General features: G+C 39.2%; 1 long non-coding RNA gene across 1 annotated transcript; it reads left to right on the top strand.

Moving 5' to 3' along the window:
• Positions 1 to 26,178, top strand: LOC136843785 (uncharacterized). The gene is made up of 3 exons (XR_010854674.1): positions 1 to 98; positions 11,725 to 11,808; positions 25,979 to 26,178. It is a non-coding gene; the product is annotated as an uncharacterized lncRNA (long non-coding RNA).
• The last annotated feature ends 335 nt before the right edge of the window (positions 26,179 to 26,513 follow it).

Genomic DNA, 26,513 nt, shown 5'->3' with positions numbered 1-26,513 from the left:
TAATATTATGACTCATAATACTATCGCGTAGAAACGAATGTACCGTTAGGCGGGGCATCAAGTAGGGTCTTTGGGCACATTCTTGACCTAGTAAACAGGTAAGCCATATATGCACGTTTCTCCAGTCCTCTAGTCAGCTATAATTTGAGATTTGTCGTTGCGCTGGTATTCTGACAGCATGACAACCCCCTAAAAGTCATTACACACGAGAAAAGTCCGGAGACTGAGTAGACGACCCCAACAAGCTTGTGTCAAACAGTGGCCCTAGGTGTCAGGGATCACTTCCGCCCCATGGAACGCCCTTCCTTCGCCTGTCATTCAAGTGTTGCTACCTGCTTTTAAAGGTACTTTTAAAGGTACTTAGGCCTATTGGGCGTTTCGCAAACTTCAAGGGAACGCGAAGATGGATACGGTCGTTCTTTCCTCAGGACGCGATTGAAGATAGGCTCAATTTAACTAATTGCTGTATAGGCTTAGGCTAGCCTGACTAAGTTATTAAGAAGACATGAGGTAAATATTGAAAAGCTCCAGGGACGACGTCTTTAGTAGAACCAGCGGTCTATCTAGGCTGTGGTATGAATGCAAAAACATTTATAAAAATGTGAAGTTCTCAAATGATCTCACCTGTACTGCATTAGGCTGTATTATTTTGTAAGTTGCCAATACACGATGTGAAATTGTAACCTAGATTTTTGAAAAGAGCTATTCATCAAATTATGACCTTTAAGGTAAGACAATATCAGCCCCCCTCCCCCTCCATAACCAATACAGCAAAATTGTGACCAGTAAACACCCATAGCTTACGTGGTATTATTTTATATTGGCAACTTATAAAATTTTACCGCTTAGGCTATATAGGCTACATACCCTTCTGTCTATTGCTCAGTAATGCTCAATAAAAAAAAAAAGATTAATGAACGATATTTCCTCGCAGAGCTCTTTTGAATTACCTGAAACTGTTAACTAAGCTGTTTATTCTGGAACGAGTGAAGTATGGTTTTTCTTAATGAATTCTAGCCTATGCTAGTTTCCTTTGTCAATTCTTCTCTAGGAGTAACCTATTACAACCCCCTCTTATCTGAGATGACACTGAGGTGCACTGGGCTCCAGTGGGCAGTTTGGGTTTTCTGGAATGGTGGTTAAGGGGGATTGAACAAAAATGAATGCAAAACAGATAGCCCTCAGTAACCTAATCATATTTAATAAATTCAAGCAGCTAGGCCTACTGAAACCCCAGTCGTAGTGTAAATGGATAAATATTGATTTTAATACCAGGCCCACTCTCATGAATGCTATGTGTAATACTGGCCCTGTGGGTGTGAAGGTTAAAACATGAACAAAATGATAGCAAATATCTTGGTACAGTAAATTTGCTATAGGTGTTAGTCTCCTTTTTGTAAAACCATGCTCAGAATTGATACTATATGACTGCATGGGATTTTGTTCAAAATTCACCAACTGGTAACTAATATGATGCATATTTATCTCATATTTCAATACGAAAACATGATTATTTCAGAGAATAAGGCCTTCATATGTTTCATAAGCGGGAACTCTGTCATAGCTTATTTCAAAATTGTAAGATGTGTAGCCAAATTTAGGAAAAACAGTGACGAAACATTTCTGAAACTTTTATTTACTTAGCTCTGATGCATTCAACAAAAAAGTCATCAGATCTTGGTTCAAATGATAAAATAATAAAAAAATATGAAAATGTTCTTACCATTGCCATATTGCTTGCAATGCAACCAAAAAAATTTTAAATGCTCCTGTTTGATTATTTTTACCCCTTGACAATGAAATGAGATAAAGAAATAAAATACGAAAGTGTTACTATAGTTAAAATGTATCCACCAATCCACCAATGTGAGAGGGTGGGTGTGGCATGTGTAACACAGCCATGTGAGTGGTGTCAACATGAACCAGCTGGAACATAGGTCTGCAACGTTTAGAGACAACAAAATAATTTTGAAAATATTTATAGTTGTTGTTGTTGTTGGAATATTAGTATTTTCATTAAAAGTTAAATGATTTGTGTTATATATCTTAACCACTTAAAAAATAATGGTTTACTAGTAAATATTCTCTATGCAATTACAGTTTTGTTGATACCAATATTTTGTTCCAAGGCTTCGGCATGTTAGTTTTCTTTACTTGCTAAAATTACATTACACTTAGCCATCACATTTTTATTAACAAATTTCTGGCCAGAAAGCATATAGAGTTATCTAAATATTCTTGCACTTCAAGTTAGCATATAATGAATCAGTTATACACCAAAAGCAAACAGAAGGACTTCATCAGTCAAAAAAAAAGTTGTCATAATTCTTGGGGTCATTGTTAATAAATATTTAGATTAAAAGCCATCTTCTCGATATAATGTAAAGAATCATCATTTATTCTTCAAAGAAAATAATCCTTAAAAGTACATTTTTTAGAAAGCAAGATTACATCCAGGAAACCTTAGATTATTTTTGTTAGGCTTAGAAATTATTTCACAACATACAGGCAGTTGGAACATTGCCTAAAATTTCAAAATTCAAAGAAAATTTTTTGTAATTCATACTCCCTTTTTGAAAATTTTATGACCGTTAAGCTTATGAGGTTTATTGTTATATATTGCACCCTGTATTCGTGTTCTCATGATTTGCGGACTCACACATTCGCGGGTTTCTCTGTGGAACATATCTAGCCATTATTTGCGGAGAATTCGCCCATTCGCGGTATTTTTCACTGAGAAATATTCACTAATTACCGTATTTTCATATAATTTTCATGAATAAATGCGCTTTTTGTGATAAAACTATTAAAATACTCAGGTATAAGCATTTTTACAGGGGTTTTCTTGTGTTTAAACTATGAAAATGGGCAGTTCTAAGTGTTTTTAGAGGGGTTTTAAGTATTCGCAGATTTTAGCTATTCGCAGGGGGGTGTGGTACGCATCCCCCGTGAATACGGGGTTTCACTCTTTACCAGTGCATAAAAACGATCATATTCATACACTAATAAGGAAAATAGTGTTAGCTGTGAATTCACAAACTTATCGACATGTATGACATTGGCCTGAAAAAAGTTTAACACTACTTGACGACCATTACACCGATTCAGAGATTTTGGACGACACAAAAAGAATCAGGTTGTGTCACTTATGAGTATGGCTGCATAAAGTATTTTAGGGGAGGTTAAGAATAAAACAAAATATCCACTACTGTATTGAGAACTGATTAGCCTAAGGTACATTAAAATAATACCCTAAGTGTGTTCAGAGGCTGTACATATCCAAGTACAGTTGATCCTCAAATTTCTCAGGGTTTTGGGTCAGCAGATTGATGATTAATCATAAAAATTACATCAATTATTAAATGGAATATTTTGCGAAGCTCTACAACCATATGCATAAACTTGTGTAGGCTAGCAAGACATGTAAAGAAAAATGGAAGTCTAGTAGGCCCTAACTGTATAATATGGACATTTATAATAATCTATTTTACCTTTATAATACAGTTCTGTTTGCACTAACCAATTGTAATAAGTTAAACAAAAACTCTTGCTTACCAACTGCAGACATTGTCTGCAATTTTTCTTAAGCTGCGGTTGACTTAATACATCCTACTCTGCTCAGACTGACCATCAAGTTGAAACTACTATCAAGTTGAAACTACCATCAAGTTGAAACTTCATTCATCATTTTTAATTGCATGTAGGCTATGGTGTTTGTGTTTTTTATGTAAGTAACTTACCAAGTAATTATATAGCTATGAGCCCTCTACCTATGGCAGCCTAAAAATTCAAAACTCACGGTAACACTAGCATTTGTTTTGGTGTAGGCACGTGCCCCGCCCACTATCAGGGACCGGGACGAACAACTTAGCAGAGAGCTTCAATTCATTTTCTGCCGGCCCCTGATCAACATCGGTGGTTTTTCCTACAGTCTTTTTCATTGTTTTTGGATGTTTTTGAGTTTTCTTGGTGAAGTACTCTTTGTTTGTAACGGCCGTCAAGCCTTAGCTATTGTGTTAGCTTTTGTTAACGTCAATTTTAGCGGGTTTTCAACATGTCTGATTCTGGCTCTTCAAGCATTATATTTTGCTCTGAGAGATGTAGGATTAAACTTTAGTCTTGTTATGATTCCCATGCTAAGTGCGTTGAGTGTAGGGGCAAGATTGTAGTAAGGACAACATTTGCATTGAATGTCATGATTGGGACGATAAAAAATCCATGTTCAATGTGGGAATCGGCTATATATAATGACATTTTTATAATAAAATAAAATAAAGTTTTATATATACGTACCCAGTAATTACATGGTCGGAGCCCACCCTCCTCCCCTCACTTGGACATAAGGGCATAAACAGATTGAAGCTCTTTGCTATTATAGAGGGATGAAGAAATTTGTTTTTATTTAGCATTTCCCAACGTTTTGTGAGAGAGAGAGAGAGAGAGAGAGAGAGAGAGAGCGAGAGAGAGAGTAATTGTCGTTGTGAGTGGTTCGGTTGTTGGAGTTCGTTTCTGGCGCTGTCTGTCTGTCTGTTGGTCTGTCAGGAGTTTTTCGGTTTTGGGAAGGCTTGGGCAGTTGAGGTCCAACCTTGAAAGTGAACGGGAGTTCGTCTGTTTTTTTGGGACCACATTAATGGTTCATGTGTCTCTTCTTTTTTTTGTTGGTTCGTTGTTGGTGGAGGGTCGGTTTAAGTTTTTGTTTCGTGGGTGTGTGCTGTGATTGGCGACCGTGGACCTTATCCATCTCCAGCAACCGAAGATCAGGGTGAGTGTTGCGTGTTGTGTTGTTTGTGGGTGTGAATTCCGCCACATAATATTTGGCGCCCAACGTGGGGCAGCTGGTATTGCAGCTGCAAGTGAGATTGGTGGCTGGTAGTGTGACTGAAGAGAAGGATGGAAGAGGAACTGGTAAGGTTGAGAGAGGAGAAAACGTGGTTGAGGGGTGAGAATGAGAGATTGAGGAGTCAGTTGGAGGAGGTGGGGGGAATGCTAAGAAGTGCAAAAGAAGAAATGAAAGGAGAGATGAAAGTCAGAAGAGAGAATGGAAGACAGGATGGTAGAGAGGGTGGATAAAAAGTTGGAGGGAATGATGAAAAGTGTGGAAGAAATGGTGAAAGATATGTTCAAGGGTGTTTTTGGAGAAGGGGCTGTTGGAGGTAGGTCCTCTGGAACGTGTGAAGGGGCAAGAGAGAAAGAAAAAGGAGGAAGAAGTGAATGGAAGCGTGAGTGATGAAAGTGATGTGGTAATAGGAAGTAAGAAACGAGAGAATGAAAGGCAGGGTAAGGAAAAGGGGAATGAAAAGCAAGGGAAGGAGACGGAGGGAAAGTATGGATAAGTCAGGGGAGGAAAAAGGGAAGAAGGGAAAGGGAAAGGAAATTGGTAAGAAGGGTAAGGAAGTGGGAAAGGCAGGAAAGAAGGGGAGAGGGTGAAGGCAGTAGTGATAGTGAGGTGGATGGAGGTGAGTGGATAAAAGTGGATAAAAAGAGGGGAAGAAGAGTGTAATGAGTAAGATGAATGTAAGTGCGGAAGTGGACTCTTTGTATTCGGAAGAGGGTATGAAAGGACAGAGTGAAAGTAGCGAAAGTGAGAGTGAAAGTGAGAAAGAAGTGAGAAAGGCTATGTATGTGAGGGAGGTACCCGGTGTGAAAGGTATAATGAGTATGGAAGTAGGGATGTGCATGATTTCTTTAGGGAATATGAAAGGTTTTGTCAGGATAAGTGGGGAGAGTAAGAGAGTGTGGGCACGAGAATTAGGAGAATATTTGACTGGGTTTTGCTTGATATGTATAGGGTTATTATGAGTGTGGGAGATGTTGAGTATGACAAGGTGAAAGCTAGACTAGTTGAGCAAGCGAGCGTATGAAAGCGAAAGTGTTAAGTATAAGAGGAAGAATGAATTTGATGAGGCAAGAATGAAAGCTGGGAAACCTTGTCACTGTATGCTTGTAGGCTGGAGATGTTGGCAAGGAAGAAGTTTGGGGATGATGGGATAGATGAATGTAAGGAGTTAGTACGGAAGTTGTTAGGGACAGTGCCAGATGGAGTTAGAGAATTTGAACTTGAAGGCGGAAGGAGAAGAAAAGATGGACGAATGAAAGGTTGACTTGGGGAGAAATTTTGAAATTGTAGAAGATTATGAGCTTGACAGGGTTATAAAAGAGAGCAGAAGTGTAAGTGTAAGGGCTGGGGTAGATGAGAGAGTACCAGAGTTCGGAAGCTTTAGGGATGCAGTGTTGAGGGGCCCAATGAGAATGGCCGATAGTGTAATAGATAGGAGTGTAAGAGCAAGTAATGTGGAGGTGCCAGGGAGGATGAATGGTGGGTTTGTAAGGGAACAACGGGTTGGACGGGTTAGGGATAGTAGTGTACAAAGGGAAGGTCGATGAGTGGAAGTTGAGCGAAGTGTTTTAGATGTGGAAAGGAAGGACATACAAAGAATGAGTGTAGGTGGGCTTTGGGAGCGTGTTTGGTGTGGGCAACCGGGACATTTGGTAAGGGAGTGTCACGAAAGATAGGGGTTAAATGCTATAGGTGCGGACAGGTGGGTCATATTGCTAATGGTTGTAGGGGTACCCAGTGAATGTAATATGTGGCAACTGTGGTAAGAATGGGCATTATGCGAGAATGTGTTCAGAACCGAGAGCGAAGTGTGACAAATGTGGAATGGAAGGGCATGTATCAAGTGTATGTAGACGAAAGAGGGTGACTGTGACAGCGTATTGGGAAACTGAGTGTGAAGGGGTTCAAATGGGTGGATCCTCCAGGATGCAAGCGGTGCGTGTGATGCATGTACATGAGGGTTGTTGCATGAGGATCAGCAATTTGTTTTGATAGAGTATGGTAGGAAACGTAAGAAAGGGAAGAACGTAAGTGAACGGAGTGGTCGTAAGTTGTGTGATAGGGGTGTGAGTGCCAAAGTGAAAATGAGTGATAAAGCGTGTAATACGGATGAATGGGATGGTATGGATAGAACATTATAGCATATGCGGTTTGATATAACTGAGTTGACTGAACGTGTAGGGGTTAGTGAATGGTTGGAGGTGGCGAAAGTGTAAGAGTAAGAGAGCGTTGCAGTAATATACGAGTGATTGAAAGCATGAATGAATCGTTGCAAGAATTGGAAAGGTCAATGAGCGAATGGGATGGGTTAGTTGAAGAATTGGGGAGGTATTTGGGAACGAGTTAGAGGGTATAGATGAGATTGTGGATGAAATTGAGAGTGGTAATAGTGAAGAAGATAGCGTGAATCTGAGAGAGAATGGAGGAGAAAATGTAAATCTGAATGTTGCTGGAAGAGAGAGCGAGTCTGAGAGAATGATTGCGTGCCCGCGAACGCGATCTAGAGGACCTGCTAGTGAGCATCCGTGGGTGTTGCGTAAGGCGATTTGAAAGAGGTGTGAAAGGTGTTGGTTGGGAAATGCTAAAAAGGGGGGAGAAATATAGAGGGATGAAGAAATTTGTTTTTATTTAGCATTTCCCAACGTTTTGTGAGAGAGAGAGAGAGAGAGAGCGAGTGTAATTGTCGTTGTGAGTGGTTCGGTTGTTGGAGTTCGTTTTACGGCGCTGTCTGTCTGTCTGTTGGTCTGTCGGGAGTTTTTCGGTTTTGGGGAAGGCTTGGGCAGTTGAGGTCCAACCTTGAAAGTGAATGGGGAGTTCGTCTGTTTTTTTGGGACCACATTAATGGTTCATGTGTCTCTTCTTTTTTTGTTGGTTCGTTGTTGGTGGAGGGTCGGTTTAAGTTTTTGTTTCAGGTGTGTGCTGTGATTGGCGACCGTGGACCTTATCCATCTCCAGCAACCGAAGATCAGGGTGAGTGTTGCGTGTTGTGTTGTTTGTGGGTGTGAATTCTGCCACACTATGTTGTACCTTCTCTTATACCCGAAAGTGGGCGGGGCACATCACCATAGCCAAAATAAACTAGCGTGACTCGCAGTTTCAAAATTTTAAGCTGCCGGTTAAAAGAAACTAATAGCTACAGTATGTAATTACTGGGTAAGCATATATAAAACTTTATTTTATTATAATGTCATTTTTGTACATCATGGATTTTGTGATTTTGTTCAACATAGATTTTGTTTCTATTCAACATAGATTTTGTGTTTTTGCTCAACACGGATTTTGTGTTTATGTTCAACATGGGTTTTGTGTTTTTGTTCAACATGGGTTTTGTATTTTTGTTCAGCATGGATTTTGTTTTTGTTTTTGTTCAGCGTAGATTTTGTGTTTTTGTTAAAGATGGGTTTTAACAAGAAAAGTTTAGGATGCAAGTAGATGGCTGGCCACTATTGTCCTTAGTGTCAGTGTAACCAGTTTTGTTGTTTACTGCCAAATCTTATTGGCTCTTTGATCCTAGACTGCTTCCCTCCCCCCTCCCTACTTGATGATTGTTCTCTTTAACGCACTGAGGCAAGTATGGGCATGGGTGTTAGTGATCAGCCTATGTTTTCCGTTATTACTTATCTAGGTGCATGTTCACACAGCCAGCTGAGACTGCATGTGGATATGTAATTCCTTACTGCCTACCCACATGCCAAGCCCTTTGTTGGCCGATTCGGTTGAGCTTCAGACTGTCATTCGATGGGCTGGAGTTCAATTCCCGCGGCCGGCTGATGAAGAGTTAGAGGAATTTATTTCTGGTGATAGAAATTTATTTCTCGCTATAATGTGGTTGGGATTCCACAATAAGCTGTAGGTCCCGTTGCTAAGTAACCAGTTGGTTCGTAGCCACGTAAAATAAGTCTAATCCTTCGGGCCAGCCCTAGGAGAGCTGTTAATCAGCTCAGTGGTCTGGTAAAACTAAAGTATACTTAACTTCTACCCACATGCTGTACATGCTTTGCTTTAGTGCTTGGCGGATGTTTCCTTCCCAAGGTATTTTGCTGCTTCCTCTGAGGAATTTTTGCTGTTGAGCCTCCAATACTGGTTGTCTTTCCTGTGGTGATAACCTGTTTTGAGAGCAGGCTGTTTTTCTCTCATGCTACTGCCTGCCTTGGCATGTCTGCTGTAGCAAAAGAGAATAAAGCGTGTGGATGAAGTAAGGTGAAGAAACTCAAGCGTGTATCTTCTTCCTCCTCCATAGGAACACAAGGATGAAAATGGTCTCATAAGAACTCTTACCACCCTATCCATTACAGAGGCTCCTCCTCTTACTCATATTGTCAAAATAAACAATTACTTGTTGTGTGTGTGTGTGCTTATATGATTGAATGGCAGTTCCCTCCCCCATGAGTTTGGGGATGCATGTCATGCTGCAAGGCAATGTGGGAGTGACAGCAGGTAGTACCTTGGATAGTCTCAGTCCTTAAGGACAGTTATAAAACATCTTTGAAGAACTGTTCCCCCTAGCTAATCTGCTGGTCCCATTTTCAGTCTACCTTTTTGAATTTTGCAACAATCTGGTGATAGTTTTAAACTGGGACAAGTCAAATTTCTTACCTAAATAGCAGTAGTAGTACCTGGATATGTTGACACACAGCAGCAACAAGGGTCTTCTTTCTGACTTGTGGCAGCAAGTTGAAAGTATGGGAAGGGTCTTTAGCATTTTAAATATGTCTTGAAAGCAATTTCATGTGCTTCAAGAGGAATGCTCGCATGTGTATACTAGCTCCATTCTGAAGAAAAGAGAGTATCTTTGCTCTTAACTATCATCAAAAGCTGGTGGCTAAATTTTACTCTCTCCTCTGGATTGCCTTCTTAACCCTGCTGCTGCTACTTTTTTTTTTTTTTCTTTTGGTGGCCAGGGAAGATGTTTCTGTTCAGGAAGTCGCAGGTCCTAGAGACAGTACTTAAATTTATCCATGAAGAGACCTGTGCCTTCTTTTTCTGGCCTGTAGGTTCCTTTTCTTTTCAGGCATCCTCTTCTGCCTCAAAGTCCTATTAAGGATCCACTTCAGGTTTTGGCAAGAGTAAGGATACTAACATTAATAAGGAGAAAATTAAGTGTTTAGCCCTCATACTTCTGTAGTATGCTGTCTGCAGGCCTTGTGCGCTGTTTGGAGAGACGTGAGTGATGGAGGCACTCTGGGAGGGCTTTTGTCATCCCTTTTCTGGTTCCTCCACCGATGTTGGCACCTCCGATATCCTTTTCTGCTTATCTCCGTCAGGAGAAGTGAACTTTCCACTGTTACTGAAGGAAGTTGTTTCTTTATAGAGAAGGAAGCGATAGAACATGTCTGTAATTTCCCCAGGTTTCTACAACTGACTTGCTAGTTGCAGAACTGTCTGGAGGTTGGTTCCCAGTGTTGGACGTGTCAGATCTGAACAAGAGCATTTGTCTATCACCCACTTCCAAGGGTCATCCAGCAGTTTAACGGACGTGTCAGATCTTAGCAAGATCATTTGTCTATCACCCGCTTCCAAGGGTCATCCAGCAGTTTAACGGACGTGTCAGATTTAAACAAGATCATTTGTCTATCACCCGCTTCCAAGGGTCATCCAGCAGTTTAACGGCCGTGTCAGATCTAAACAGGCTCGGTAGTGACTGGTAAAAGGGTAAGGTAAAGTGTTCTTTTGCAACATTAGCTTTAGTGAAGGAGGCCTTTTTTTCAGGGCCAAGAATGATGTGAAGGCAGATTTGTTCCCAAGAATTGTTAAAATCCTAAACTTGACTTCTTTCTGGGGTTGGGGGAATGAGGAGGGAGTTGTTCTGTACCCATTAAGGGCAATTAAGATTTTATGTTGATAGATTAAAGCCTATTAAAGGCAATGTTAATAGTTTGTATTGTGGGGTTTGGAGGCCTGTCACCCCTATGTAAAAAAATGAAATATCCTTTTTCATAAGGTACTTAGTCAAATAAGTCAAATTAGCCCATGAAAGACTGGATTCTGATCTATTAACTGTGTTAAATGTAGATATTCATAATGCAAGAGATATTGCTACTTAATTTAATTTTTTGAAAAATTTATCTCAGGATGTTATTAATGCAGTGCAGTGTAGGTGTAATTCCATGTTTGCCACTCATTACCTTAAAGATGTTGGAATTTTATTTGAAAATTATGAAGTCCGTAGCCAGCTAGTCATAGTGGATGTACAGTAGTGTTTTCCTGAACTGAAAGAAAGGGCAATCTTGTAAGCTTTTTTGTTGGGAGGATGAAGGTACATTTTTTGCATAGGTGCCTACCTTTAAATCATTAGGTTATATTCCATTGAACTGCCATTTATTGGGCTTTAAGACCCAGGCACTGGGTTCTCTTCATGTGACTTTTGCTGAGGCAGTTCTCTTCATAAGGCTGCTCTTCCCTACCGTGCAAGGGCCTTAAATAGAATCCAACCTAGGCAGCAATACTATCCAGGAAGGATCCCAGATCAGATAAGAATATTTTGGGTTTCATACAAGAAGCCTTTAGTTTGCTTGGCTGAGTGGTACTAACCCACCATCTTTCTCTCAGTGTGAGAATCAGTTATCTTGAACAGTTGATGGGTTTTCAAGAATTCGGACGAGAACATTCAGACACCAGGTGGAGAACACGTGAACTAGGCATCTTTCTGGGTCAGCCGAGCAATCTTGTTTTTATTTCAAATGCCAGCCCATGCCTTTAACAGAAGGCAAGTATCGAAATAATATATTGTATGAAAGTTTACATTTTAGGACAGGAAAGGGGAAACAGGAAATTTACGGTCATTCACATAGTTTACATTTTAGGAGAGGTAAGTGGAAACAGGAAATTTACCTAAAATATTTACGGTCATTCGTATGTCAATTGAAGGTAGCATTTTCTCTTTACAGAATTTGTGGGGGTAAACCATGCCTCGAAGAAGGAGCCAAGATGATAAGTACCAACCAATCAATTGGCATGACATATTTCAAAGGGTAAGTAGAGTTAAGGTATTTTCTCTACATACATTATTACACACACACACACACACACACACACTCTGAACTCAAGTAAATGTAGAATTTATGTACAGACATAGTACCTAGCCATCATATGACTAGATTAGTTTCTGAAGTAGGTAAGAAATACTCTTCTATTCATGGATACATTACTGCATAGGTAATTCTTTTTAAATGATCAAGCAGCTAATACTTAATGATTTTAATTACATGTTACATAATGAAACCTTAGCTTTATGACCAGAATACAAGTCTTTGTTCATACAGACGTATACAAACCATTGCCATGTTTGTAGTATTCTTTGCTGTAAAGTGTAAATGGTCTTTGAAGCTTAGTAACAAGGTAGGTAATGGGTGTGGAGGCCCCACTCACCAACTGTAAGCAGCTCTTTTTCTTTGACCATTGTTGTGTGGGGATGTGTGTGTGCCATGTAGCTGAGGAGAGTAAGACTTGTAGATGGAGTAAGCTGAAGAAATGTAAGTGCTTATCTTTCTCCTCCCAGTTGTTGAGCACTTCCTCCTTTTTCTCCAAGTCTTTCTCTGCCTCTGTGAGAAGGGGAGAAGTAATTTTCAGAAGCCCTCTCACAAGAAGTCCCATTGGACTTTGGGTGAGTGTGTCAGACTTTTGAGGTAGCACTTGCCATCTTTGAAGCTTGGCAGCAGTTTTGCTCATCTACACATGACATGTCTACCATAGGTTGGTTTGACCTCTGGGCTCTCTTAGTATGCTCGTGACACAGTATCCCCTTATTCCTTCAGAGACATGAGGACTGCCCCTTGCACTTATCTTGTTCATATTTCAGCTAAGGTGTGCAGAGAAGAGTCGGCACTTCACATATCACATGGAGATGTGTTCATGTGCAACCTGTTGCTGCTGTATTATGCTGCTGGGTATTGTGGAGTTCTGCTAGCTAGTGATTGTGCAGACACTCAGGGTGTTCCTGGCTCAGCTAAGACTCATGATGCACAATAGTGTGTGAGCATTCACCCATAGCTTTTTCTAATTTGGCTTTGAGTAGTCATAGGGAGTACTTTGGGATAGCTGATCAAGGTTTGGAGCATGCACATTTCATTTATTGGTCAACCTTATCCTGTGGTTCAGTGATTAGTTTGGCCAGGTCTGAGAAGTTGTGTCCTTGATCCTCGGAGTGCTCACTAGGGCAGACTAGTGTGGTAGCCTTTTTCAGGAGAGGATCCAACTTGTGATTTTGGGGTGTCCCTCTCCAATGGAGTCCTTTCAACCCCAGTTTGAATGGTGCGTGAGCAATCATTTGGCTCATTCATGAGCATAATGATCATGGGGAAGAAACTACTCCTATGGAGTCTACTCTAGGATGCACTCAGGATGTGAGACTGTTGTTCAAGTTGCAGGTTGCTCATGGTGTCTGGGATCATGTTAACAGTTTTCTCTGTGAATCATGTTCCTTGTTGTTTAGCAGATTGAGCAAGCTATACTGTTTATTTACCAGAGGAATTTCTACATACCTGAAGATACTGAAACGTTTTCCCTTCAGATTGACCTATCAGTTTGGAGACTGATAAACCACCTCCCCCTAGAGAGGCTCAGTTAAAGTAGATGCTACGTCAGTTGACATGGCTTCCTTCCATGCAGTATCGGGGGTTGAACTTTGGTTGAATACAGTAAACCCCTGTATTTGCTGTCTCACTATTCACGGATTCACGTATTTGCAGATTTCTCTGTGGAACGTATCTACCCATTATTTGCGGAAAATTCGCCCATTTGCTGTATTTTTCAGTGAGAAATATTCACTAATTACTGTATTTTCATATTTTCATGACTAAATGCACTTTTCGTGATAAAACTATTAAAATACTCAGGCATGAGCATTTTTAGAGTTTTTTTTTTTTTTTTAACTGTCAAGATAGGCAGTTCTAAGTGTTTTTAGAGGGGTTTTAAGTATTCATGGATTTTAGCTATTCGCATGGGGGGTGCGGTACGCATCCCCTGCAAATACGGGACGTTTACTGTACACATGTTCATTTCAGTGTCACTGGAATCTCATCTTCCGATGATAGAGCAAAGTACTGTAGGTTGTTGGTACTGGGGCACTGACTTTCCCCTCAGGCCAGAATGCAACCTGTGGACAAACATGTCCTAAAATGTGACTGTACCTAACAAGTTTTGTGTGAAAGTGGTCTTGCTCTGCTGATGGGATTGATCTTGGCGCTGCTGCTGAGCCTTCAGAGGTGGACAGGCCTTTTTTGTCTTATATTGGGAAGGTTCAGACCTCCGTGTAATTACATGGATCTCAGATTTCTCTGTGAAAGGGCCAGGAGTCTTCCCAGCTCCCCCCCCCACCAAACTTAGTCCCTGTAGGGGGTGATGCCATCAGGGCACTGTAGGCATTATTCAAGGTTCTTTGCACCATCCCTTTGGCCCATAACTGCAACCCCTTTCATTCCTCTTACTGTTACCCTGTTCATCTTCTCTTTCTTCCATCTTACTTTCTACCCTCTCCTAAAAATTGTTTCATAGTGCAATGTTTTCAGCCTATTGCACTTTAAAACCTTTTTACTCTCAATTTCCCTTTCATTGCTGAATGACCTCATAGGTCCCAGCACTTGGCATTTTTTCTAAATTCTGTGTTCCATTCCATTTCAAAACTCAGCTGCTAAGGGGAGGTGGTAAGGACAGTGTGGTCCTTACATCCTTTCAGGGTAGAAGTGATTTTTGAGTTTTGGGAAAACACCAGTCCTCAGCCTGTTTGCCTCATGACTAAACATGAACCTCTCAGTGTTATGTTCTCCCATCCAGACCCCTTGGGCTGCCTTGGACGATACCTTCCAGCATCCCTTGTGCTGAACATCTATCCCTCATGTCTATTCAGTCTGATCTTTTGAGTGATCAATTGACAATGATAACTCCTAGCTCTTCTGGTCAAGGCACCAAGAGAGAGAGAGAGAGAGAGAGAGAGAGAGAGAGAGAGAGAGAGAGAGAGAGAGAGAGAGAGAGAGAGAGAGAGAGAGAGAGAGAGAGAGAGAGAGAGAGAGAGAGAGAGAGAGAGAGAGAGAGAGAGAGAGAGAGAGAGAGAGAGAGAGAGAGAGAGAGAGAGAGAGAGAGAGAGAGATGTTGTTTTCCTTGAGCTAGGTCTTTTAACTGGAGGGCATTGACCTTTGTTCTTTGGTAGAGTTGACCATACTCATGAGGAGCTTTGAACAGTCTTGCTCACCTTGGGAGCTTTGGCTTTTGGATTGGGATGTGGCTTTCAGCAACTTCAGCCTAACTCAGGTGCCGTATTCCCAATGACTCTCATCCTCTGCAGCCTAACTTGATGCTGTATTGTATAAACCCTAGGGGTAGGCCCCACATAAAGATTGCACCTGCAAGACTAATTTTTCCTAGTCACACTCATGTATAGTGTGAGTTTCATTTTTGGTAGATTACAGTAGGCCACGTTTATTGTCCAAGTTTCATTTTCTGTAGGTTATAATAGGCTAGGCTTATTATAGCTGTTTCAGTTTCAGTAGATTATATGGTTTAAGATCATACATTTCCTCTAAGTAAGCTTTTTACATTTTAATAGGCCTAGAAGCAAATGTTTGTTATGCAAATTATATAGCCTTTTGTATCTTGTCCAACATTCAGGAGGTTGAGAATCCCTGTCATTTTCTTTTGTTCTTTAGTTTGTGGCAAAAAAGTCAGAACTCAGTCAGTGTTTGACAGAGATTCTTCAGCTTTTTGGTTCTGGTTTTCTGAGGCTTTGTTGGTGGCGATCCAGACAAGATGATTTTGGGCTCAGTGCAAGCCTTGTGGTTCTATCTAAAGAGAACATGACCTCTCAGGCCATATTGTTGGTATCTCTACATTAGTACAGGTTCACAATCCCTTATCCAAAACCCGTAATGCCAGCTGTGTTATGGTTTTTAGATTTTTTGGATTCCACAACTGAAGTTTGCTCCCCTCAGTTGGGTCTGAGGTAGCACCTTTTGATCGAGCGTTACTACTTCAGCAAAAACATATGAATACTTGCACCTTGAAATTTTGTCCCCAAAACTTAATTTCATTACATATCTCATGCATACGGTGTGAGTTTCATTTTTGCTAGATTGCAGTAGGCCAAGGTTAATGTTCGAGGTTCATTTTATGTAGGTTATACTAGGTTAGACTTATTTTAGCTGTTTCAGTTTCAGTAGATTCTATGGGTAAAGCATATTATATTTCCTCTTAAGCTTTTTACAAATTAATAGGCCTAGAAGTAAATCTGTTATGCAAAATGCAAATCATCATAGATTTAACCAGGCTTACCAAACTTATGGCTTGTTAAATATTTCATTACCACTTATTACCACTTATTATTTCATGAAAAACACTGGTATAAAGAGCAGCAAGTACTGACATAAACAATTAATATCGTTAGTTACCGTCTCTATCGCATGTTTGTTATGACTTGCGTCCCCCTTGACTTTGGACCACCTTGGTGTCGTGAGGATCTCTTGAACTCCTGGAATTCTTTCTCAGGTTTAAGTCTAAAAGTCCTCTACTGTATATATTGTTACTTATTAATTTGGATTAAGTGTTGTGGCAATTTCCATTTTTGGTAAAATTTATTGGACTTCATAAATAGGAAAATGTATCATAGCTGGCACTGGGATTTATATCTGAAGGTAATAGTGGGAATTTGGTAGAACCATCAACCACCCAATAATGTTTGGACCTGAAGGATATCAGTGGGATTATTCACATTGATACCTCAAGGACGTAACTAGCCAGCAGAGCTGACCCTTGGATTCTGGGGGTGTTCTGGTTCTGGGGATAAGATTCTTGGTATACTGCCTGTTTACCGAGTAATATGATTAGGGTGGCGATGATTGTATTCTTGTAATACAGTACTCATTCTCAACAAGCAGTTTTGGCTTACACTTGAGCCACCCTAATTGTGTTGGTGCCATCCCCTGTGGGGTAGGATAGGGAGTGGACATTCGAGAGTCATCTCTTATTGGTGCCATTGGCAGAATAATAAACTCATGAAAGGCTGATGGTATCTTTTTAAGATTTTCAGGGTTTTTTTTATCACTTCCTTCTTTAAATGAGTAGTAGTAAAGAATCAAGTGCCCCTGGACCCTTCTATACCTCTGGCACTGATGACAACAGACAACACCTGGTAAGAACATCAAGGGCAATTCACCTAAAAAAAAAAATAATCGACAGACCAATTTGAACTATGATAAAGATAATGGAACAAAGTTCCATGCAGATGAGGTCATTAATGACACTAGGTAACAATAATAAAAAAAGCTAGAAATAATAAATCACAGAATATGGCTAACACTGAAAAACTGAAGTGTCTCCATGTTATGGAAATTCATTTAGAATCTGATTATGAGATGCTGTGTGAGACATTTGAATATTGTGGGACAATTGTTGAAATAAGACTCAATCTTGATATCTGTAATGAAAAGTGGGGTGCTTTGATATCATTTAGTTGTCCTGAGGAAGCTTTCAAGGCAAGTTTAAATATAAAAATTTATAAGTAAAGTGTGGTGCTATTGTTGAATTGTTCCTAATGGCTTGGATGTTTACTGACCTATATACTGGACCCAGAAAACAAATAATTTGCAAACATATGCTCTCAGTTAGAAAATCTAAACCTCCAGTGTGTCTTATTGCAACAGCCAGAGATGATAATGGTAATTACTTTAAAATGGACAAACTCCTTCAGAAAAAAGTTGGAACAACTAGATTTGGTGATATCCCCCATTTTTTATGAAATAATGTCCTCATTCATGTAAAGTCTGCAACACAGTCATATATGTGTTGCAGTTTTAAAACAAACAGCAGTGAAATGGTGATTGTTGTCAAACCCCATTTAAATTTTAGTTATGGTAGGGTTGTAATCTTCAACAGAGATCTTTGTGATTTTACAGAAGAGGAGATATTAAGCTTGTGTCCAGTGGAAGTGTGTAAGGTTCACAAGGTTCCTTAGACACCTATAATTATCCTTACTAGTGATTGGCTTGCTGTACTATTCCATGTGAATATTGAAAGTGGAAGAATAGCAGTCAAGCCATTCAAACAAGAGGCCACTACAGTGTTATAGTTGTTTCAAGTATGGATACCCCTCATGAATTTGTAAAAAGGAAAAAATATGGGGTACTGTACTTGCTCTATGCCTGAACATGGAGATTGTATACTTGAAACCAGGTGCATCAACTGCAGTATGAGTTATAAATCTTTGACAAGAATTATCAGCACTTCACTGAAGTGGTACTAGATAGTTCACACAAATATAAACTTAGAACTGCAGGTTTGCCATGGCATCCAGCTGTTCCTTGGCATAATCAGAAATGTGCAGTTGCAAGGAGTCACCAGAACATGCCTCCATAGGTATTTACAATCACCTTTTGAGGCAAACATTATAGCATATGCCAAAGCTTGTGCAAAGTAGAAAAGAACAATGAGAGGCTAAAAGACTATCATGGATAAAGTGTGTCTCGGAGGTTTCAGTAGAAACTCCATCTAGCCAAATCTGGAATAAGATCAGGCAATTGCAAGGCAAATACACTCCAGACCCACTGCCTATCCTAAAAGTGGCAAATGGATATGTATCTGATCCTAAAGAAGTGGCAGAGATGTTTGGCACTTTGCCAAAGTATCTAGTGCAACACAGAACTGTACTCCTGAATTTTAGCAAATCCAAAATTCAACATCAGTCAAATAATATGGAGGTTTTCAATATACCTTTCACCATGGATGAGATGCTGAATGCTTTAGCCAACTCGTCATCAGCATTGCTGGGGAGGATGATATTAGGTGTGAAATGTTAAAGCATCTTCTGGAGACCAGTAGAGGCTTCCTCTTGGATACCCTTAATGATTTTTGGAAATTCCATACCTCTGCAGTCTTGGAAGACGTCAGTTGTAGTCCCTAGCTTTAAGCTTGGGAAGAACCCAGAGCAAACTCAGAGTTACAGGCCTATATCTCTTACAAGCTATGTATGTAGACTATTTGAAAGAGTGGTGAATAACAGATTGGTCTCGTATTTGGAAACATCTTGCATCCAGTAGGCAGTTTGGATTCAGAAGGAATAGAAGTACTATAGACCTACTTTTAATGTATTTAGGAAGATCCAAAGTGCTCTTGCCATCCAAAATCAAGTCATTGGAGTCTTCTTTGATATGGAGAAAGCTTATGATACCACTTGGAGGGATGGTATTCAGAAGCTGGCTTCTTGAGGCATTGGAGGTAATATGTATTATTTCCAGTAAGGATTTTCTGTCAGTATTCCAACTCATTCAGAATAAGTAGAACATTTCAAATCGTAAGTGTTATTGTATAGCCTAAACGATTTTAAACGTACTAACATAATCGTAGCCTAAGTCTTATACTACAACACCCAGGTGACTTACTGTTGGTGCATTCAATGTTCCTAGCTTGAATTTGAATCAGATTGGCATGAGCACAATCTCTACTTCGTAACCCTCATCCAAAGCACACCTCAAAAAATTCTTACATTTAGATATGCATATCTCCTAAAGGAATTTCCCTAAATGAACTATAAGATGAAAAGGAACACTTAAGTGGATTTGAAGGCACCGACAACTATGGCTGTATTCCCTTTTCCTGAGTCCCTATTTGGTCTACACTGCATTAAGGCTGTGATGAGACTGCCTCTCACAACTGTCGCCGACCAACATCAAATGTTTGACTAATTACCGGACAAACAACCGATGCCGGTAGTTAAGCACTATTACACGTATACAGGTTGTCCATCACTAATCCGGCAATCAGTAGTCTGGAACAACAGTAATCCAGCACAGATTTTGGCTAGAGTAATTTCTAACATTTCTGCACTAATTTTCAAATTTCCTGGGTCGCTGTGCTAACTTGCTCGCCGGCCACTTCAATTTGGTGGCGCAGTGTGGTGCATCAACAAACTGTAGCCTAGCCTACATTATACTGAACTATATTCACATATTAACAGTATTATACAAACATCAACATAATGAATGTGCATCTTTTTCATGGATCTTTTAAAAAGTTATGCTATACTACATTGTATCCAATTGCTTATACTCTCATATTGTTTTTGTATTATAAATTGCGATCAATGTTTTGTTTTGGGAATCGATATCGTGGTGTTTATTTCGCCGCATTTAACTCAGTTCAGAGCGCTTTTCTTGCTTCTAGCTAGCATAAATGAATATAGATACTTTATTTATTTGGGACAAGGATGTTTTTCGTTATACAAAGTGTTTTTAAGTCGAAATATAACTTAAATACGTCTCCTTGTGAAATTAATTTAGCTATTTTTTCGTTAAGATATGACGTTCACGGGAATCGTGGCTGGCCGTTTTGGGGGCATGATTTTGTGTAAAAAAAATCAAGATTCCGTTTGCTATTTTCTCTTGATTTCATCATAATACGAGCTTTATGTATTTATCTTTTATCGGCGTGAAAACAGCAGTAATTTGTATTTCATGCCCAGTAGTTTTGATTAAAATACATTCTCTCCAATTTTATTTACGGTCGAGTTTCATCCATGTTGCCGATGCACGATAATTTATAGTCATTAGCAGCTTGAGCATTGTTTTCTCAGCTTCAGCCACAACTTGCAGCTTAAAGTTACTGTAGCAGTATACAGTATTTCCTTGCCGATCTTTTCTCCAAAGCGAGTAAGGGTATAGTGTAAAAAATATATCAGTCCTATTGTACAGTACTTAATGTCATTTGTAACATAACTACTTTGTTTGACCGTACGATGGTTGAAATACAAGCAAAACAGTTGTAATCCGATACGATTATTAGCAAAACAACAGTTTCCCGTTCAGTTGTTTATGGGTGTACGCATTTACGCAAGAGTATAACGTTACTAACAATACTTTTATCATTCTTTTTTTACTTTTTTAACTAGCAGATGGAGTAAAGAGATGGAGGAAAAGAAGTTGGTCTATTGTAAGTTGGTCTCTCTCGCTGCCTGCGCCTCTTGCGAAATCTAAAAATATTTCCTAAGTATTTTTAGTATGGTATTAATTGCTAACCCTATAAAGAAACTCGAAATATCATAAGTCGAATTATCACAACTCGAGCACTACCTGTATTTGATAATTGTCTTTTCTTTATTAACCAACTTGTACTGATTTATGGGATATTTTAATTCTAAGATGAGGTGCATAGCTACTGGGTTTCGTGTATTCTAGCCTAATAAATGGCTAATCTGGCACCCTCCAGGTCCCAATGATGCCAGATTAGTGATGGACAACCTGTACTTGCAATTAAATACACGAAACAGTCAAAACAACGCTTTTCATTACTAAATACAAACACAACAAAGCACAATATCCTTCTTCTAAATAATACTATATGCATTTCCACTTTACTTATATTTAAAAAGAATACTTAAAACCGTACCACAGCTTGCGGAAAAGTACAGTCTCTCTTGTCAAAGTTTCGACAGTCAGATTGCTACCTAAAATTTTGCATTGGATCAGCACTGTCCTCTTCCTTTATACATTAAGAAGGTGTTCCTCAAGGTAACGTGGTAATTGTTACTTTATTTTTAATACAGTAGCAATCAGTAGTCTGATGGACTGCCTACCAACTGGGGTCCAAAGATCATTTGTTGATGATTTTGCTATCTACTGCTGCAGAAGCCCCTGCAGGAAGGTTCAGACTGCAATAAACACAGCTGTAAAGTGGGCAGATGCTAGGGGATTTAAGTTTCCACCTCAAAAACAAGCCATCAGATTCACACGAACTAGGAAAAGAGAGGAGATACCAAACCTCTATCAGGCATATCCTCCGTTGCAAGACTCCCACTGATGTAGAGGCAACTCTCGTCTCACCGCCACGCCACTGCAGGTTAAGATGAGCACCAACCAGAGGCAGCATTCATCGGCTGCAGCTCTCTTACCAGGTAAGGGAGGGATAAGCACTGCTTTAGTGCTAGCCACCTTTTTTCTAGTTCGAGTTTTTTTTTACCACGCCTAATGTGTTGAATTAGAACAGTCCATTCATCCCACCACCCCATTGCAATGTGTGATTCAGCTAAGTAATTACTTGGTAAGTTACTTATAGAAAAATGAAATTTTTATAATAAGATTAAGTTTTATATATACTTACTAAGTAATTACTGAATCAGAGCCCTCCCTCCTCCCCTCTGTTTCTTTTGTTCATGGACTTTGCAGCAATAAATAGAATGACGCTGCTGGCTTCTGTTGCTCCCTTGCTCCCATTGCAGTGGGCTTGGCCTGTTACCACCAGCTTTGTAACCAACACACTGCCATGAATTTTGAATTTAGGATGCCGTGCAAGCATAATCGTTAGTTAAGTAATAAAATTTAATTTTATTATAAAAATTTCATTTTTATATTTAATGATAGCTCCAAATCCAGTGGTGGCATTGGAATTGGAGTATGAAGTAGTGATCTTTTATTGTAGAGGTACCTACCTGGCATGACATCAATTTTTGCTGTGGAATTGTTTGGAATTTTAACTGCTATTGAGAGAACAGCAACTATTGATGAAGGAAATTTTACTATTTTAAGTGACTCAAAAAGTGTTTTACAGAGTCTAAGGCCTTTTAACTCTACTAATCCATTGGTTTTAAAATACAAGTAAAAGTTTCTTGGGGGCCAGCACATGTAGGAGTGTCTGGTAATGAAAAGGCTGATGAAATGGTGAAAGAAGCTGTAGCTGATTTACTTCCAAAGAAATGTAAACGTCTCTCCAATGGCTTCCTACCAGATATCAGATCACTTGTTAGGAGTATATGGCAGGATGTTGGGATACAGTTAGGGAAAACAAAATAAAGTACGAGTGTCATATTTTCTTGGAAATATAGCAAAATGCCCAGAAAATGGGAAGCTACACTCTGCTCTCTAGATTAGGGCATACCCTCCTCACACAAATATTTAGTAGTAAATAGATATAAATGGAAATCAACCATGCTGTGATGATTGGCTGGTCCCTTTCACTGTCAGACATTTGCTGGATAGAGTTGCGCACCATGTGAGCGGGAGAATTATGGAACACCAGCTAAGTCACAAGTGGAGTTTGTAGGGATGAAATGGTTCATCTTGGCCATCCCGATGTGCCTTGTAACTTTTTTAAACCAGACTCCAGCTGGCGCTAGAGAATTTTTCCCTTATGTTAAGACCAAAGGTTTGTTAGTTTTGAAAAATATAAATTTATTTAAAATTTAGTTATTTTGTTGGGATGAGGTGGTTCAAGTATAATTTATTTATGAGAAGGTTCTCAGACTTGTAAGGAATATGACCCAACAAGGAGGTCTTGGTGTTCTGCTCCCCAATTCTGGACCCATTGGTTGTGATGAAGGATGCCTTCCAGTACCCATTAAACTAGCTGAATACTTGTGCCTTTACCTGTTCAGACTCATCTGTAGATGAGTCATGTATGAATGAATTACCCTATGACTTGGGAAGACCGTGTTTGCTCCTTGTTGGCCTCAGACCAAATTTTATCCCAATCTGTTGGTTTTCCTTGTTGAGGCCATAGTGGGGTTTTCTTAAGTACACCCTCAGTCAGAATGCTTTTAGAGAGAAGGTGGTTTGGGTTGGGGGAATATTTATTGCTTGAGCAATACATAGATTGCATTGTTATTAATTATTATTGATTGGGTATTACAATAAATTGAGGGGAATAAGACAACTTAGACTCATATACATTACTTAAGATTTCCTTACAGGTAAGCAGCAGCGAGTTGCTGTGGACGGGATCTCAGTGAACCAAGACTTATTGTGTCTGGAGTTCCACAGGGCAGTGTTCTTTGTTCACTGTTATTTTTAGTGTATACAAGTGACATGGTTGTTGGCCTGGAAAACAAGGTTGTTTAGTATGCTGATGATGCAACACTTGGACCGGATTATGTAGTCTGTGGTGTATGAGGCTGAACTCCAGCTTCTATTTTGGTAGTAAATGATGAGGTCCAGTTGGATGTTGATGTCAGTAATGAATACATTCTCTGCAATAATTTTCTTTATGGTGTGTTTGTCCTCGAGGTTTTTAGGGTGCATTCTTACTTTATAGTATACCGTAATTTAATTCTTTCTTGTTAATGGGGCTGCGGCTGATCACGTTCATCATATCACCAGTCCAGTGTGGTACATGATTCTTTATTTACTTGCTTGTTTGAATATCCGTTATTCACGAGAATTTGGGAGACACGGTCGAGTTCTTGATGGGTGTCCTGCCAGGATGAACAGTGTGTTAAGGCCCTCCTTACGAAGGCCTTGATGGTAATAACTGGCGTTTATGATGCCGTAAGTGCTGATCGGTGCCCACAAAACGCTTACTGATGCTGGTAAACTGCTTACCGGCACTAAAAATCGCTTACAGATGCCCATAAACCACTTACTAGCGCCGAAAATTGCTTAATGGCGCTGAAAGTCTGGTTAACAACATTGTTAGCCAAGCACTGTAAAACCGAAATGCCATTCCTGTACAGTGTTGACTTGGACTAGTGCTAAGATATCTTTAGCTTGTGAACTAATCCTGTGTACAAAATTAATGCAAAAATTTTCATCATACATTTCCTTCCAACCAACTCAACTGTGATCTCATAACAGGACTGTTTGCAATTTTCTTTATGAGCAAATTCATTGGTTGCTGGACATTATATCATAAGTCATCAGTAATAATCTGTAAATATCTGTGGGCCATGTTTTACCATCTTTGCGTACACGAGCTGCCAAACAAGTACCTTCTTTTCCAGTAAACTGATGTTGCTTAGTAGTCTCAGGTTTCCAGTCAGTTAAGCCATTGGTAACAGTGCTACTTGGGATTTAGTTTACTGCTGTTATGTTTCCTCTTCTGATTCAGCAGTCTTCACCAGAGTTGTCATAACTGGAAGAGCCAAGCCTCACAGCAAAATCTTCATCAGATGGCTCAAAAGATGACCTGTCATCTTCAGTATGTCTTCAGGATATGATTCATGTAAAAATTTAAGGTATCCATATTTGGAGAGATACAAAAACAATAAAAATGAATGTTCAAATTATATTGACGAAGTAAAAGTCATAACTCTTTATTTTTTTATGTAACATAGTATAAAGCTTGAGAGTATGTAAAAAGAAAAAATATTTTACAATTGCAAATACAGTAGTACCAATGGTGGCTAGAGAATGACCTTACATACTGGTAGTACAATATATGAAAACTGAATGAATCCATCAATTATATGCAATGTATACCGCATGAGTCATCACTTTTACTGCACTAAAACATTCTATGGTATTGGATACTAACAGCCATCTTCACTCAGATTGATGGCGAGGGCCTTACTAAAACTGTGGGGGCAGGAAGGTATTCTCAACAAGGCAATTCACACTATATTCAGAAACAGGGAATGTGTTAAAGGGAAATAAAATTAGATGGAGATAGGATTAATGAGGTTGAATCTTTGAAATATTTAGGAATAATGATATCCTGAAGAGTTTGTCTTGTTGGAAATTGGTGAGATACTGAAAAAGCCAATCAGACAAGGGCGGGCTAAATAGGATTAGGAAATCACAATTGTTGAAATAGCATTTGATAGTGTAGTATGTTCTGTATTAATCTAGTCATGAATCATGGTATTGCAATGAAACTATAAAATGTTTTGAATTTAGAACAAAAATTTAAGAATATTAGGATTCAGATGACAGGGTAAAGTTAGAAATGATACTAGGGAAATTAATGAAGCTCCAAGTTCAGATGAGATAATGGTGGAAGGGAGATGGAGATGGATTGGACTTGACCTTTGCACAACTCCAAGGAGAATAGTATATGATAAGTGTCTGGTGTGCTCCTGTGGGCACCCAAAGAATTGGAAGTCCCAGACCTGCATAAGTGGGAACTACTGTATTGAGAAGGGGACTTTAGAAAGACTTGAGTAGTAGAATTTCACAGAGGCCCTTTGCATCACCTGGTATTGGAGCCAATGATGATGTTAATGATGATTATAATTGTAGGATGCCAGAAGTACTGGTAATTTGATTCAGTGCCTCAACAAGTTTATGCTCTGTATAGTTTGGTCAGTCTTGTGTGCCCATGTTAAATTGTATAGTTTAAGCAATTACAAAATACATTTGTTCCAGTTTTGGTGCTTGAATTCTTGATGAAATGAATATAAAGTATTTTCACTAATGTAAAATTTTAAGATAGAATTTTTTTTCATTTTTACATCAGATTGACAGTGATGGTGATGGCTTCATCTTGAAGTCTGAATTGAAGCAGTTTTTGTTGCGAACGCCTGTGAGCAAAGTACCTCTTTCAAATGACATGGTTGATAGTATGCTGTATCATGTTGATTACAACAATGATGGCTTTATTAACCTTCAAGAGTTTTATGGTCTGGTAAGTGAATTTACTGTTTATAATCAAGATGTATTAAGGAGTTAGCTTTTTTAGTGTTTACATTTTTCTGAAAATGATTTTGACATCTTATGCTAGGACATGTAACATCTTGAAAAAAAGTTTATCTATATTCTCTGTCTGCTTTTTTCATAAAGGTAGGTACAGAATATAAGTCCTCTTTTGTGACTTTTTTGTCTTTAAGTGAAGTTACGTGTCCTATTGTAAAATGTCAGATTATTTGAATAGTGATAAATTTGAGTTTTTGCTTTAGATACTAGCTTTAAGTTCTTCAGAGAGATGGGAATTTCATTAATTACGAGCTTCAATTGCTTTGCTTGTAGGTGAAGTCATATGGATATTTAGTTGA

The sequence above is a fragment of the Macrobrachium rosenbergii genome, chromosome 12, assembly GCF_040412425.1.
Source record: "Macrobrachium rosenbergii isolate ZJJX-2024 chromosome 12, ASM4041242v1, whole genome shotgun sequence".
NCBI lineage: Eukaryota > Metazoa > Arthropoda > Malacostraca > Decapoda > Palaemonidae > Macrobrachium > Macrobrachium rosenbergii.
The sequence above is the reverse complement of the archived record's forward strand: the minus strand, read 5'-3'. Positions and strand labels throughout refer to the sequence as shown.